Source organism: Sphaerodactylus townsendi, linkage group LG12 (genome assembly GCF_021028975.2).
Source record: "Sphaerodactylus townsendi isolate TG3544 linkage group LG12, MPM_Stown_v2.3, whole genome shotgun sequence".
NCBI classification, from domain to species: domain Eukaryota; kingdom Metazoa; phylum Chordata; class Lepidosauria; order Squamata; family Sphaerodactylidae; genus Sphaerodactylus; species Sphaerodactylus townsendi.
In genome coordinates this window covers 51,888,639-51,904,393 of record NC_059436.1, presented here as the reverse complement: position 1 = coordinate 51,904,393, position 15,755 = coordinate 51,888,639, and positions in this window count along the sequence as shown.

The window sequence follows — 15,755 nt, the reverse complement described above, 5'->3', positions numbered from 1 at the left end:
ATGGTGGCAGGGGCTGATGGGAATTGTAGTCCATGAACATCTGGAGAGCCACAGGTTGCAGACCCCTGCCCTAGAGATTTCAATACATGAGATGTTCAGAGGTGATTTGCCATTGCCTGCCTCTGTTTAGCGACCCTGGGCTCCTGGCAGCGGTCTACCATCCAAGTGCTAACCGAAGTGACACTCTTTAGCTTCTGAGATCTGACGAAAGCAGGCCAGTCTGGGTATTTTCCTTACTGGTATCTAAGCCCAAACCACAGCTGACGGTGTTCTCAGGCATTCTGAGCAAGATTGACCCTCCTAGTTTCTCAAGACAATGGTTCCCACGTGCATTTACTACTGCTTGATTGTAAAGTATTTGTGGCTGACGATATGACCCAATCCCCCTGAACAGCACAGTGGTTTGTTTGATGTGCCATGAAAATTCTGCCTGAGCACAGACAGGGCCCACTCACCCATTCATGTTGTTGAAATAACCACCGTAACACTAAAAGGTGGTCTAAAGCAGGACCAGGATAGCTAAAACAATCAGATGTGGTTGATTGAGAAGCACTGAAGGCAGCCTTCCCTGAAGGGCAAAGGACAGAACAGAAAGAGCTGAATTTGTTAGCTGGAAGAACTGAGCTATCTCAGATTACAAATGCCTTATCAGACCAGGTGCTCAGGAGCAGCAGCAGAAGGCCCTTGCTTTCACCTCCTGCAGGTGAGCTCCCAAAGGCACCTGGTGGGCCACTGCGAGTAGCAGAGAGCTGGACTAGATGGACTCTGGTCTGATCCAGCAGGCTAGTTCTTTTGTTCTTAAGGCCATTGCTTTCACATCCTGCCCGTGAGCTCCCCAAGGCACCTGGTGGGCCACTGCGAGTAGCAGAGAGCTGGACTAAATGGACTCTGGTCTGATCCAGCAGGCTAGTTCTTTTGTTCTTAAGGCCATTGCTTTCACATCCTGCCCGTGAGCTCCCCAAGGCACCTGGTGGGCCACTGCGAGTAGCAGAGAGCTGGACTAGATGGACTCTGGTCTGATCCAGCAGGCTAGTTCTTTTGTTCTTAAGGCCATTGCTTTCACATCCTGCAGGTGAGCTCCCCAAGGCACCTGGTGGGCCACTGCGAGTAGCAGAGAGCTGGACTAGATGGACTCTGGTCTGATCCAGCAGGCTAGTTCTTTTGTTCTTAAGGCCATTGCTTTCACATCCTGCACGTGAGCTCCCCAAGGCACCTGGTGGGCCACTGCGAGTAGCAGAGAGCTGGACTAGATGGACTCTGGTCTGATCCAGCAGGCTCTTCCTTATGTTCTTAAGGCCCTTGCTTTCACATCCTGCATGTGAGCTCCCTAAGGCACCTGGTGGGCCACTGCGAGTAGCAGAGAGCTGGACTAGATGGACTCTGGTCTGATCCAGCAGGCTCTTTCTTATGTTCTTGTGTTCTTATCTTCCAGGAGAACCGCAGCACCTGGAGAGAACTGGGCAATCCTTCCTCAGAGCACCAGTGACTGGAAAGAGGGAGGAACAGGACTTGCTATAGCTGAACTCGAACACTCTTGTACAGAGCTTCCCCACGTAGTGGTTAAGGAGCAGGAGTGGTGTTGTGGTTAAGAGCAGATGTACTCTAATCTGGAGGAACCGGGTTTGATTCCCAGCTCTGCCACCTGAGCTGTGGAGGCTTATCTGGGGAATTCAGATTAGCCTGTGCACTCTAGCACACGCCAGCTGGGTGACCTTGGGCTAGTCACAGTCCTTCTGAGCTCTCTCATACCCCACCTACCTCACAGGGTGTTTGTTGTGACGGGGGAAGGGAAAGGAGTTTGTGAGCCCCTTTGAGTCTCCTTGCAGGAGAGAAAGGAGGGATATAAATCCAACTCTTCTTCTTCTTCTTCTTCTTGCTAGGAGAATAGGGGCACTGCTCCTAGGGCAACTACCAAGCTGGAAAACTCATCCGGTGTCTGCAAGGGACTATGAGGACTCTGCTATGCGATAGTAGTTAGTGAATCAATGTTGATATTTTTGGAAATGTTTTCACAATTGCTTTGCGGGTAGAGGGGTGGCCAGAGGTGGGATCCAGCAGGTTCTCACAGGTTCCCAAGAGTAGGTTACTAATTATTTGTGTGTGCCGAGAGGGGGTTACTAATGGGTGATTTTGCCACGTGATTTTTGCCTGAGTTACGCCCCTCCTCTCAGCAGTAGCGCGCAGAACTTGAAGCAGTCTAGCAGGAGGTGCACCGGCGTGCGTGGCAGCCTGCGCCTGCGTGCATTTGTTTCCCGCCCAAGGACTGGCATCCTTGCCACAGCCCCGCCCAGGAATGCCCCACCCCAGAATGCCCGGACACGCCCCCATCGTGTCCCGCCCAGCCCCATTGGTGCTACGCCACAGTTTAAATCCCATCACCATGGGAACCTGTTACTAAAATTTTTGGATCCCACCACTGTATGCGATAGTAGTTAGTGAATCAGTGTTGATATTTTTGGAAATGTTTTCACAATTGCTTTGCGGGTAGAGGGGTGGCCCTTCCTGCTCGGTAACCTAGTTCGCAGAATAATATGCCAGACAATATATGTAGTGTGGGTAAGAAAACTGGCCACAGCCAAAGAATTTATCAACCGAAAGCACAGGAAAGCAAATTGGCGCAGCACGGGAGGTGATCCAAGCATCTGGGCAGCCTGAGTGCTGTCCCCCAGAGGATAACCAGTTCTTCCAGTCCACCTGCTGGAGGAATGTAACCAAGCGGAAGATCGGAGTGAGACATTCCAGACCGGCGAAGTGCCCATGACTGGAGCCCCCTCTCCATCCCCCCTGAGATCTGGTAGAAGAACCAGTACTGTGAGCTCTATTCTTTTTTGAAACTGGAGAAAGATGCAAATGAGCCTGAGGATTTACATAACACTTTGGGGTGGGGGGTTCTTCACAAACCTCATCTTTTGCGCCCTAAAACAATCCTGTAAGGTAGACTGGCATTATCATCCACCCACCCCCAAAATGCAAAAGTGGATCTGATTTAGAGTTGGACCACAGTCTCTCTGGTGACTTGTCCCTTCCGCACACGCAAAATAATGCGTTTTCAAACCACTTTCACAACTGTTTGCAAACGGATTTTGCCATTCCGCACAGCTTCAAAGAGCACTAAAAGCAGTTTGAAAGGGCATTATTCTGCATGTGCAGAAGGAGCCAGAGTCGAGGACAATTTGACAGATCTCTATTTGTGGGATTTGTGCAAGTTTCATCTCTATTTCCAGGGGCAGGGTAGATATTAGCTCCAAAGCAAGCTGAGACAAGTGGCCCTCATACTTTGGATCTGGGTTTCAGCAAGGCATAGAGCAGTAGTAGTAGCAGTTTAAATTTATATCCCCCTTTCTCTCCTGTAAGAAGACTCAAGGTGGCTTACAATCTCCTTTCCCACCCCCACCCCACAACAAACACCCTGTGAGGTGGGTGGGGCTGAGAGAGCTCCGAGAAGCTGTGACTAGCCCAAGGTCACCCAGCTGGCATGTGTGGGAGTGTACAGGCTAATCTGAATCCCCCAGATAAGCCTCCACAGCTCAAGTGGCAGAGTGGGGAATCAAACCCGGTTCCTCCAGATTAGAGTGCACCTGCTCTTAACCGCTACACCACGCTAACATCTTTTAAGATGCTAGAACCACCAACAGCCCACTGATCTCCGGAAATTACAATGGATCTTGAGATGACAGCGATCAATTTCCCTGGAGACAATGGCTGATTCCGCATGGGCCAAAAACAGCAGTGTGAAAACTGTGTGAAAATGGTGTGAAAGGGTTTAAAACGGTGTAAAAGGGTTTCTACTGTTTTCACACCGTTTTCACACCGCTGTTTTTGGCCCATGCGGAATCAGCCAATGACTGTTTTGGAGGGTAGGCTCTAGTAGTATACCCTGCTGAGGTTTCTCCTGATTTCCCACCCTCAAAACTCCAGGAATTTCCCAAGAAAGAGCTGGAAACCGTACATGCCTGGAAGGTTTTTTGGTAAGTTAAAGGTCTGTTCTGCCCCGTCTGTAACGCAGGTTTTGCAAAACCTCTCTGGCCAAAGGGCCGAAAGACTTCCTCTTTGTTTGCATTTCATGCTAAATTACAATTCCTCTGGGCCTGGAACAGGGCAATTAAGTTCTGCCCTTTTCCAGGTCACTTCTGTCCAGCTTGGCTAGGAGGCCAGCGGCTGCTTTCCTTCCCCCTCCCTTCCCAGCTCTCTCCCCCCCCCCCCCACCAGCGTTCTGCCGTGGACGTCTTTCAAGGGCGCTTCCCCCAGCCCCATGCCTTTCCATGTGTGCTCCAGTTTTCCTTGCGTGTGAGGCCTACAGCAACTCGGATTCAGTGGCTGGGCGGGATGGCGCCTCTCCACATCTGGTTCAATGTGAGAGGCTGGCGCCGGTCTTAGCCACAGACTTCAGTCGAGAGACTCGCTGACTTTAATAGACTCGTACAATTCTCTTCCTGAGCTATCACTACAGCCGCGCTTGAAGAGCTGCTTCATTGTATTTCAATCCTGTTTCCTCCTCCCAAAGAGAGAGAAAGAAAGAAAGAAAGAAAGAAAGAAAGAAAGAAAGAAAGAAAGAAAGAAAGAAAGAAAGAAAGAAAGAAAGAAAGAAAGAAAGAAAGAAAGAAAGAAAGAAAGAAAGAATACAATGTCTTTTATGGAGGGTGTATACATAGCCCCTGCTCTAAAAGTGCCAACATGTATTACCATCCACCTCCCTTGAAGGGGATGGGATGGGGGCAAGAGACTCTTGCTGGCACATTCCTTTGTGGGGTGGGTGACTTCACTGCCTGCCACCCGCACCCTCCCAGGGATCAGAGGCCACTTTGAAGACGCTAGCAAAGGTTTGGGTTTTCATAAAGTTGCCAGCTCCAGTCTGAGACATTCCTGAGGATCTGTATTGTGGAGCCTAGAGCCAAAATTGGGGGAGGGAGGGCAGAGTTTGGGAAGGGGGAGATTTCAGCCAGGTGTAAATGCCATTTTCTCTAGGGCAGTGATGGTGAACCTTTTCGAGACCGAGCGCCCAAATTGCAACCCCAAACCCACTCATTTTTCCCAAAGTGCCAACCCAGTAATTTAACCTGAATACTGAGGTTTTTGTTTAGAAAAATCGGTGGGCTCCGAGGCGTGCGTTACTCAGGAGTAAGCTTGGTGATAGTCGGTGGCTTTGCTTTGAAGCAACTGTGCAACTCTTCCAATGGGTGAATCCCGACCCTAGGAGGGTTTACTCAGAAGCAAGCCCCATTGCCAGCAACTGAGTTTACTCCCAGGTAAAGGATTGCGCTTTAGTTTAACAACACTTAACAGGGTTACCTACACTGCTTCCTCAAAACTAGGGCCCCTTCCGCACACACAAAATAATGCATTTTCAAACCACTTTCACAACTGTTTGCAAGTGGATTTTGCCATTCCGCACAGCTTCAAAGAGCACTGAAAGCAGTTTGAAAGTGCATTATTCTGCATGTGCGGAATGAGCCAAAGTCTTAGGTTTAATGCTAATAATCGAGCCCAGCAGCCCAGGCCAGCCTAGATGTGTGGAGGGGGCACTCTGTTTGCGCGTGCCCACAGAGAGGGCTCTGAGTGTCCCCTCTGGCACCCGTGCCATAGATTCGCCATCACTGCTCTAGGGGAATGGATCTCTGTGGTCTCCGCTGTAATTCCAAGAGATCTCTGGGTATCCCTATCATAGACAGAGTTACACTCCTCTAAGCAAACTGAAGTCAATCGGTTTGGGAAACTTGAGCAGGTTGGGATTTCACCGGTAGTCTTTTTGTGTGTGTGAGTTTTGCTTCATCTTTCCTGGGTGGGCCTCAGATGTCTCCCCAGCCAAGTCTCGGGGGCTTAACTTCCACCCCTTCCCCTAGTGATTTAGGGACAGAGCTGGAGCGGGGAGGGGGCATGCAGAGTTTGATTAGGGGAGAGAGTTGGTAGGGATGGGATGCCAAAGCTGATATTTTCTCCAGAGGAATTAATCTCTGGAGCCGGGAAATTAGCTGTAATTCTGGGAGAACTCAAGACTTCTGAGACATTGTGACATCACTTCCAACTGTATGACTGGAAATGACATCGCCACATGTGGGATGCTCTAGGACACATTCAAAACTGTTTTTTAACCTGATTCTACCCGACTCTACCTGATTCATGCCACTTCATGTGAAAAACCCTTTGGTGAGGACCAGGATCGATACACAAAATACAAGCAGGCCTTTACTACAGACTTTTTGTGCAACATGCTAGGGCCATCTGCAAGACATTTTGAGATCTTCTTCATTTAGCCTTTATTTGGCATAAACAGTATAAAATCGCATCAAAACACAAGCTTGCAACATATAACAAATGAAGTTGATTCATACATACTGTTGCTTATGGGATATTTCCAGCAGAAAGTTCGCAGCCATTTTACAGAATGTAGCATCGGAATTATTTAATAAGAACAATAGTCTGCTTAGTTCGTCCAGCTCGCTAGGTATCATAGAAAGCAACCTAGAGTATTTGACTCTTAATACTTGCCGATTTAGGACAACGGAATAATTGGTGAGTTAATGTTTCTAATTTTGAGATCTGACATCCAAACACTTTCCCCCACTCCTGCACTGGTATTGAAAATATGAAAAATAAAATGATTGACAACAATTCAACCCTAGAATCTGCCTCCTGAGGCGGTCTACTGAATGGTAGGGTAGACTATGGGACAATATGCACGCGCGCACACACACACACACACACACACACACACACACACACACACACACACACACACACACACCCAACTCTTGCTTCTCTGCTGATTTGGCTGCCAGTTAATGCACAGTAATAAACACGACAGCCTTGGGCATTATTTACAGCCATTTACATTTGATTTGTGGCTGCAGCTTGGCTACCCGTATTTTATTACCAAAGCTGCCGGCTCTGAATTTATGTGCAAGTCTTACGGTGATAAAAACTGAAATCGCAAAGGCTGTTGGGAAAACCCAGGCTGATTATGCACAAAGTGTCTGCTGTAGGGTGGGGGCGAATGTCCGTTGCGTTAAGATTTCTTGTACAGACATACTTCCCGGAGCTCCCCTTTTACTTCCCATTCTCTCCACAGCAAGTAACACCACTTCTAAAATGATTTTTAATTTGCTTTTCCGCTTTGCCCTGGACATGTTCGCTCCCCACATGGCCAGCTTTCCCACTCCCTCGCACTGCCATCCAGGCCTTCTCGCTCATCCCCATTCCATGTTGCTGGCTCCTTCCTGCTTCTCTGAATTGTCATATGGATACATCAATATAATAACGACAGATTACTTTTGCAATAAATACAAGCAGGGTACATGCAGGGTGTGTTTTTTAGCTCCACTCCACAGTCTCTGCTTCCGCCCTCCCAGATGATCAGGAGGGTTTTTAAAAACTTTATTTCAAATAAGACTCTATTTTAAAACAAGCCTCTCTTTTCTCTTGCAGCAGCAGCAGCAGCAGGGAGAGTGTGAGTGTGTGTGTGTGTGTTTGTGTGTGTGTTTGTGGAGAGAGAGAGAAAAGGAGGAGGGGGAAATAATCCAATCCAATTACCTTTTTATTGGCATTGTAAAAAAACCTAATTATGCAAGACAATACATAATATAGTAACAAAACTAATAAAACTATATAATCTAAAATACAAGATTGTCTCATTGTGGTTTGAACCAAAAATCAACTGTTCAGTGAGTATACACATCAGACTCCTGTATTCAATTGTGAATGTTGTTTCACAGCAAAGCACAAGAACCCTGCGACCTTTTCGGTTACAACGCAAGACTCGTTATTTAGTAACAGGCAGATTTTCTGTCGATCCGTAAATCCTTCTTTACTAACCAAAAAACGGGTCAATAAGGAATGTCTAATTGTGTTGTGAAAATGGGGTAGATAATATCATCTCTAGTCTTGAGATCACTGGGTGTGATGAGATCTGTGCCTTTAAGGCTAAATTGATGGGTGGAGTTAAGAGGACCAGGAAAAGCCGAGGCCCAGAAAAACTGTGCTGCTCATGTGTAAACAGAAAAAAACCCACAAGGAGACTCTACTACAAGCCCACTATGCAGTGAAGAGCCCTGAGGTAAGCATCCATGTATAATGGGCCCTGGTGTTGTTTTTAAAGAGCAAGACTAGATGGTTACAAGGAATATGCTGTTTGTCATCAAATCAGTGGTCCATCTAATCCAGCATCCAGGTTTTCCCAGATGCCCCCAGAAAGCAAACAAACGGCAGGACACAGAGGTCAAAGTCCTCCTCTATTATTGCTCCAATCTGGCATTTGGAGGTATACTGTCTCTTAACATGGCAGCTTGATTTGCCCTTCCTAGCTAATACCCATAGATGAATGTGTCTTATCTTCTTTTGAAACCATTTAATGGCATATTTTTTTCCAGTGACCTACTGGGCCGAATTGGCGCCCAGGGGCATAACCGCCTCCCTGCGTGAGCCCCTTCCCCGGCTCCCCACGCCCACTCCGCGCCCAACTTATGGGAGCCAGCAGGGAGGCCGGGGGGGGGGGGCAGGGCTCAGGGGCAACTTGGACAGGCCCCATGGTGGCAGACTGGCTCCTAGGTCAGACTGCGCCGCAGTGCCCTGCCCTCCTGGCCTCCTTTCAGGGCACTGTGGCGGGTGGCCTAGGCAGGTACGCCACTGCTGGGGAGAACAGGATCTGGGAAAAGGAAGTATAATGCCATAGACTCAACCCTCAGAAGCAACCCTTTTTTCTAGGGGAAATCACCTCTGCCCTCTGGTATCAACTGTAATTCCAGAAGATTTCCAGGCCCTACTTGGAGTCTGTAAACTTTCCCCCCTTTCAATTTTTGTGTGTTTGTTTAATGAATTTGTATGCCCCCTTATGGGCTCAGGGCGGTTTCCAACGTATCAAAACACAGGTCGTATAATAAATAGCATTTACACCATAATTTATATCTCTAATCGTTAGATACGAAGTCCAAAATTCAGAAACATCCCAACAGATTAAATGACCACAACGAAATGGAAGAGTATGGAGAGAGCAATGGGGTTTTTTTTTGATGGTTTAAAACATAGGTGTCAAACTCGCGGCCCTCCAGATGTTATGGACTACAGTTCCCATCATCCCCTGCCAGCATGATGCTGGCAGGGGATGATGGGAGCTGTAGTCCACAACATCTGGAGGGCCGCGAGTTTGACACCTGTGGTTTAAAATGTAGCTGACTCAACCATACGCCTGGTGGAACAGGCCTTGCAGAACTGCATCAAGTCCCAGAGGAACCAGCTGTGATCCGGCAGAGCATCCCACCAGGCTGGGGCCAGGCCCGAAATCGCCCTGGCCCGGGTTCAAGCTAGCTAGACATCTTTTGCTTCTCCCTAACGCAAACGCAGCCTGGGATTCTTTACGCTCGTGCCGCTTCTGCCCAAATTTCCTTCATAAAATGTATGTCCTTTTTGTGCTCTTTGTGCAGGCTGACCAGACGTCCCACTTTTGGCAGCACAGTCCCGCCTTCAAACAATTTGTCCCGCGTCCCACGGGTTATTTCAATTGTCCCACTTTTTGGGAGGCTGCCACACTGCCTTCTGGGGCGCAAGGCAGTGCGGCAGCCTCCCCCGCGCACAGCCGCAGGAGCACGGCCTTCTGGGGCTTGCCATTTCCCGCCCGGAAACGGCAGTGCTCCAGAAGGCAGTGTGCTCCTGCGGCTGTGCGCGCATGCGCGTGCGTGCAGCTGCCTACCCCCGCCCCGGTTCACAAAGGTGACCATCTGGTCACCTTATCTTTGTGTGTCAATAAATCTGCGTGGCAACATGTGACTTCCATGGCACACAACAAATGTTGCGAATGAAAACAGTAGAGCAAGCACACGCTGCCCCGACAGATTTAACCCAAGTGACTGCGGAAAGGGAAAGTCTGAAAAACACATAAATGAATCTACAAAGAAATGAAACTGACAAATGTGCCCATTCCTAGTGTAAGCTCTTTCACTATCTAGGGACGGTGGTGATGATGATGACTGAATTTACTATGCCACCCCTCCCCTTTCGAGGTCTGGGAGGTTCACATCATATTAATAACAATTAGGTAACGACAAAGGCGTTCCTCCCATTGGGCAAAGTGAGCAGTTGCCCAGGGCGCCCCCTTGCGGTGGGCGCCAAAAATGCAGGTTCGTTTGTGGGTTTTTGCATTGTCAGTGTTTCTTTTCCTTTTTTTGGCCTGCAGAGGGCACAGTTTTTAGGCTAGCAGCACCAACTGAAAATGATGCTGTTTGGGGGTGGATTCCAGCATCACTTGTTTAAACTAGGGAGCCCAGATTCTCCTTTTAAATCCACCTTAAAGGGAGAATCTGGGGTCCCCAGTTTAAATAACATTGAAAGTGATGCTGTTTCCACCAATTGGAGGGACTGGATACAACACCATAAAATGTTTTCATAGCAGTAATAAAACATTTTGAAAGCATTTTGAAAATGTTTTAAAAATTATTTCTGCTGTGTGGCATGGCCCATTGCTGTGTTCAGATTTGTGAGTTGGGGGATGTTCTATAATGTGACTTTGAAATGATCTGGTGGAAAAAATCATTGTTTGGTCACGGTGGGGGAGGGTGGCCGCCCATGGGGGGTGGGCATCAAACTCAGGTTTTGCCCAGGGCTCTGGTTTGCCTAGGAACACCACTGGATAAGGACCCCAGAAAGGAATGGGAACATTGCAAAATCACATGAAAAGGTCTTTTGTGTTTTCTTCCCCAAAGAGAACCAAGTTCTGGCAGCAGCGTCTCAAAACCTCTCCCCACTGGGGAAAGAGTGAAGCATGCCAAACTATCTTTCCTTAACCCACCAAATAGCACATTCCTCCTCCCCCCCGTGCATATTGGATTCAAAGGAATTGCTTGCCAGTTGTAGAACTAGGGTACCTCTTTCATTTTTTCCCCAACATGAACCACTTCCAAGGCTCTTCAATAAACTGTCTGGAATTTGGGTTTTCATATTTTAACAGACATTTTTTTCTGCTTTTCTCTGCCAACAATATCACTGCCATAAATGGTCCCACCCAAGCGAACAGATATTCAAACAAAAGAGACTCCACGCAATCTGTCTGTGTCTCCAGAAACAGCACCCTGTGTTTTTTTCCTTGGGTGGAGGTCTTTGATTTTTTACAACTCGCCTTGTTTGGGGGTGTTGAAATCGGCCGTCCATTTCTGTTGCACCAGCTGGTGAGCAGCGATTCCCTGCTTGCTGATCGCACACTTCCACCACCCAGCCTCTTTCTGAGCATTAAGTAAGGTTGCCAACCTCCAGGCAGAGGGGGAGGGGGTCTCCTGGGGTTACAACTGATAATCAGGCGGTAGATATCAGATCCCCGGGAGAAGATGGCCACTTTGGAAGATGAAGTCTATGACATCATAACCCTATGAGGCCTCTCCCCTCCCAAGCCACGCCCTCCTCAGTCTCCACCTCAAAATCTCCAGGTATTTTCCAACCCAGAGGTGGGAATTCTACCACCAAGCGATGAGCTTCCAGAACAGAGAAGTTAATCTACAAAAGCCACAAAACTGTATTGCCAGAAGTGAAAGTCAAAACAGAGATATGTGAGCAGAAAGTATAAAAATGCCGGCTTTATCATCAGAGTGATTACTTATTATTGTATAGGAAAAAGCACAAGAAGAGCCCTGCTGGAATGGAACAAAAGTCCATCTATCGTCCTAGAGAGGTTGACAGATGCCCCTCTTATGCCCCTAGAGACACCCTCACTATTTTCCTTATTTGAGCCTCAGTTGCACCCTTAGTTAGAATGGGTTTGGTTCAGTGATGGCGAACCTTTTCGAGACCGAGCGCCCAAATGCAACCCAAAATCCACTTACTTATCACAAAGTGCCAACATGGCAGTTTAACCTGAATACTGAGGTTTTAGTTTAGAAAAAAACGGTTGGCTCCGAGGCATGCGTTACTTGGGAGTAAGCTTGGTGGTAGTTAGTGGCTTTGCTTTGAAGCAACCGTGCAACTCTTCCAACGGGTGAATCACGACCCTAGGAGAAGCAAGCCCCATTGCCAGCAACTGAGCTTACTCCCAGGTAAAGCATCGTGCTTTAGTTCTGTGCATGAAAATCAGTAGGGTTTAACATCACTTAACAGGGTTACCTACACTGCTTCCCCAAAACTGGGTCTTAGGTTTAATGCTAACAATCGAGCCCAGCGGCCCAGGCCAGCCTAGATGTGGGGGGGGGGGGGGGATGGGGGCGACTCTGTTTGTGCATGCCCACAGAGAGGGCTCTGAGTGCCACCTCTGGCACCTGTGCCATAGGTTCGCCATCACTGGTTTAGTTGCTTTATGTACAGTTTTGTGGGAGGGAACTTTAGTCAGACCCTGCCCCTTTAAGAAACCTCAAAGCTCTATAGCAGTCTTATTAGTTAGCAATTCCTGCTTTACAGTCTGTTTCAGTTCAGGTGGCTGGGGAAGGTTGGAGACAGCAATATCTCAGACATGTTAGGCGTTAAAAGATCCATGGTATTTGAGCAATCAAGTTTCGACAGAATTGCAGGAAAAACAGAGTCCAGTTAGAGGATACCGGGAGAGCTCAGAAGAAGAAGCAAGCAGCACAGACTTCCTTAGAAGCAGTTAAGGAAAAATTGGTGTCTGCAAGTTCTTCAAACCATCTCCCATCGTTTCCAGCATCGCAAGTATTCTTTATTTAGTTCGACTTCATGGGAGGAGTCAGAGTCCTAAACTTTCAGTACTATTAAACCTTTTTTGAACTGCTGCTTATTTGTCTATGGGTCTTTTTCCAATCCAATCCAATCCAAAAACCTTTATTAGGCATAAACCAGAAGTACCATACATTCCCAATACAAAAACAGGATCATTGTTATATATCATGTAGAACATGGATTAAAAATGTAGCAACTGCTTCAGAAATTTCTACATTAGGGCTGTTCAATAGCTTAGACATTTTTAGTTTGTCTGAGAGAAACATAAATTCTAGAGGTAGTAAAGCTCCCAGATTGGTTGTCTGTGGGTCACTCTGTTCTGGCCAAGTGCAAGGCCCCTGAATTTAGTTTGCTTGGGGAGCACAACAGCCCCAGAAGGCACGCTGAATAGGCACAGATGCGAAAGCCATTCATTAATGCTCCCCTTTGCACTGCCATTCAAAGGAATACTGTCTCTGGCTTCAGCCAGCCAACCTAGCTAATCGCCAATGATAGTTCTATTCTCCATAAATCTAATCCTCTTGTAAAGCCATCTAAGCTAGCAGCCGTCGCTACATCTTGTGGCTGTGAGTTCCACAAGTTGCATGTAAAAATTACGTCCTTTAGTCAGTCCTGAATCAATTGCCCACCAGCAAGATGGACTGCCCCTGGCATCCTACTATTATGGGAAAGCGAGACAAATTTATCTCTCTCCAGTTTCTCTACATTGTTCATAATGATATGAACGGGTCACATCCTACTCTTAGGGATCAACCATTCGTTCCCTTTCTTTGCTTGTTTACACTTGTCGCACCCTTGCTTGCTGCAGCCGTGCAGCAACTGCAGGGAAATATCTCCTGCAAAGTTTTCAGGAAAAAAAAATTGCAGTGAGAGTGTTTGTGGGGGGGGGAGGGGGAGGGATGCGAGAGTCTTTTCTCTCTCCGTCGGGCTGGTCAGAGTTCTATCTGAGTTCTTTTTTTTACAAGCGCTTTCTTGCAGCTGCTGCACAGATGCAGAGACCGTCGGAAGACCCACGTAAATCTATGAAGAAAGGTAACAGGTAGTAAAGCATCAACAATACAGCTAATTCTCCAGTTGGCCAGATCTGTAGATACTTAAATCCAGAGATAGGAGCTGTGAGTTGATGAAGATTTTACTTCGGACCTGAAAAAGCCCCAGGTTTATAGGACTACCTAAAACCTTAGGAACAAAAAACAAGCAAACAAAAAAAGACACCCAGGAGATTAAATTCTCCACCTCCCTATATTATACAAGCAGTACCTATATAGATTTAAGTGAAATTCGCTCTAGGTGGGTGGGTGGGTGGGTGCATGGAAGGAAGGAAGGAAGGAAGGAAAGAAGGAAAGAAGGAAAGAAGGAAAGAAGGGAAGGAAGGAAGGAAAGAAGGAAAGAAGGAAAGAAGGAAAGAAGGAAAGGAAGGAAGGAAGGAAGGAAGGAAGGAAGGAAGGAAGGAAGGAAGGAAGGAAGGAAGGAAGGAAGGAAGGAAGGAAGGAAGGAAGGAAGGAAGGAAGGAAGGAAGGAAGGGAAGAAGGGAAGGACGGAAGGAAGGAAGGAAGGAAGGAAAGAAGGGAGGAAGGAAGGAAGGAAGGAAGGAAGGAAGGAAGGAAGGAAGGAAGGAAGGAAGGAAGGAAGGAAGGAAGGAAGGAAGGAAGGAAGGAAGGAAGGAAGGAAGGAAGGAAGGAAGGAAGGAAGGAAGGAAGGAAGGAAGGAAGGAAGGAAGGCAGGCAGGCAGGCAGGCAGGCAGGCAGGCAGGGTGGGAATATAGAAGTTGCCAGGAGGAGGAAAAGAGGAAATGGTGTGGGAAGGAGATATAGGGGGAGATGAGGTATCCCAGGAAGTCCTTGAATGCTCTCCACTGCAACTTTGTCCAGCTTGGCAGCTGATACCACACAACTAGGCCATAGTTTTTCTGGATAGAGGTTGCCATGGGGAGAGAAGAGGAGAAAGCTGGAAGGGGTAAGGGCAGATAAAGAACGGTCAACTGGTGGGTGGGAAGGAGAAAAGTAAACAGGAAAGCAGGAGAGGTTGCGGGTGAGGGTGAAGAATAAGGACATGGTGGGGGGGCGGCAGAATGAGATAATCCCTGCAAATCCTTGTGGGCCCTTGCTTGTTTTTTTCCCTAAACATAAAAGACATGTCCTGTAGTGACAGTTTTAATACATCGAGCAGGAGCTGCTATATAGGCTTAATCCACCAATGTTTTATGTATGCTTAATTAGCATGTGTTCCGATTCCCCATTTACTAGGACAGTCTTTGGCTTTCACACATGTGCAGTCTCCTTTGTACTGGGCATGCATTCCCATACATTGGAGTCAGCCTAGTCCAGAATCGATCAATCTAGTCCAGAATCCCATTTCACACTGAGCCCAGCCGGTTGTCCTATGGTCAGACGACACAGGAAAGCCACTGAAATCCGCAAGCACTGGGACAGTTTTAACAATGAGGAAGAGAATCTCAAAATAAACAAAACCTGGCCACCAATACTAAAAAAAAATCCCCAAAAGCAAAAGCCAGAGATATCCAAATGCAACCGCTAATGAATGCCGCAGCAAATTAAGTCCATCCAGACGCATGCAAATACGCTTCCCCCTCCCGCTACACCCGTGAGGTGGACAAAACATGCACCCCAACGCAAAGTCACTCCACACTGCTCCAGAGAGAAATACATCTTACTGTAACATGCCTCTGAAGATGGCAGATGTGGGTGAAATGTTAGGAGCAAAAACGACCAGATCACATCCTCACAGCCTGGAAAACCCACAACAATCAATGCAGAAATACTCTTAACAACATAAGAACATAAGAACAAGCCTGCTGGATAAGACCAGGGTCCATCTAGTCCAGCTCTCTGCTACCCGCAGTGGCCCACCAGGTGCCTCTGGGAGCTCACATGCAGGAGGTGAAAGCAAGGGCCTTCTGCTGCTGCTGTTGCTCCCGAGCACCTGGTCTGCTAAGGCATTTGCAATCTGAGATCAAAGAGGATCAAGATTGGTAGCCAGAGATCGACTTCTCCTCCATAAATCTGTCCAAGCCCTTTTTAAAGATATCCAGGTTAGTGGCCATCACAGGGGCGTAACGAGGCAGCCCTGGGCAAACTGTAGCCCTGGGCAAA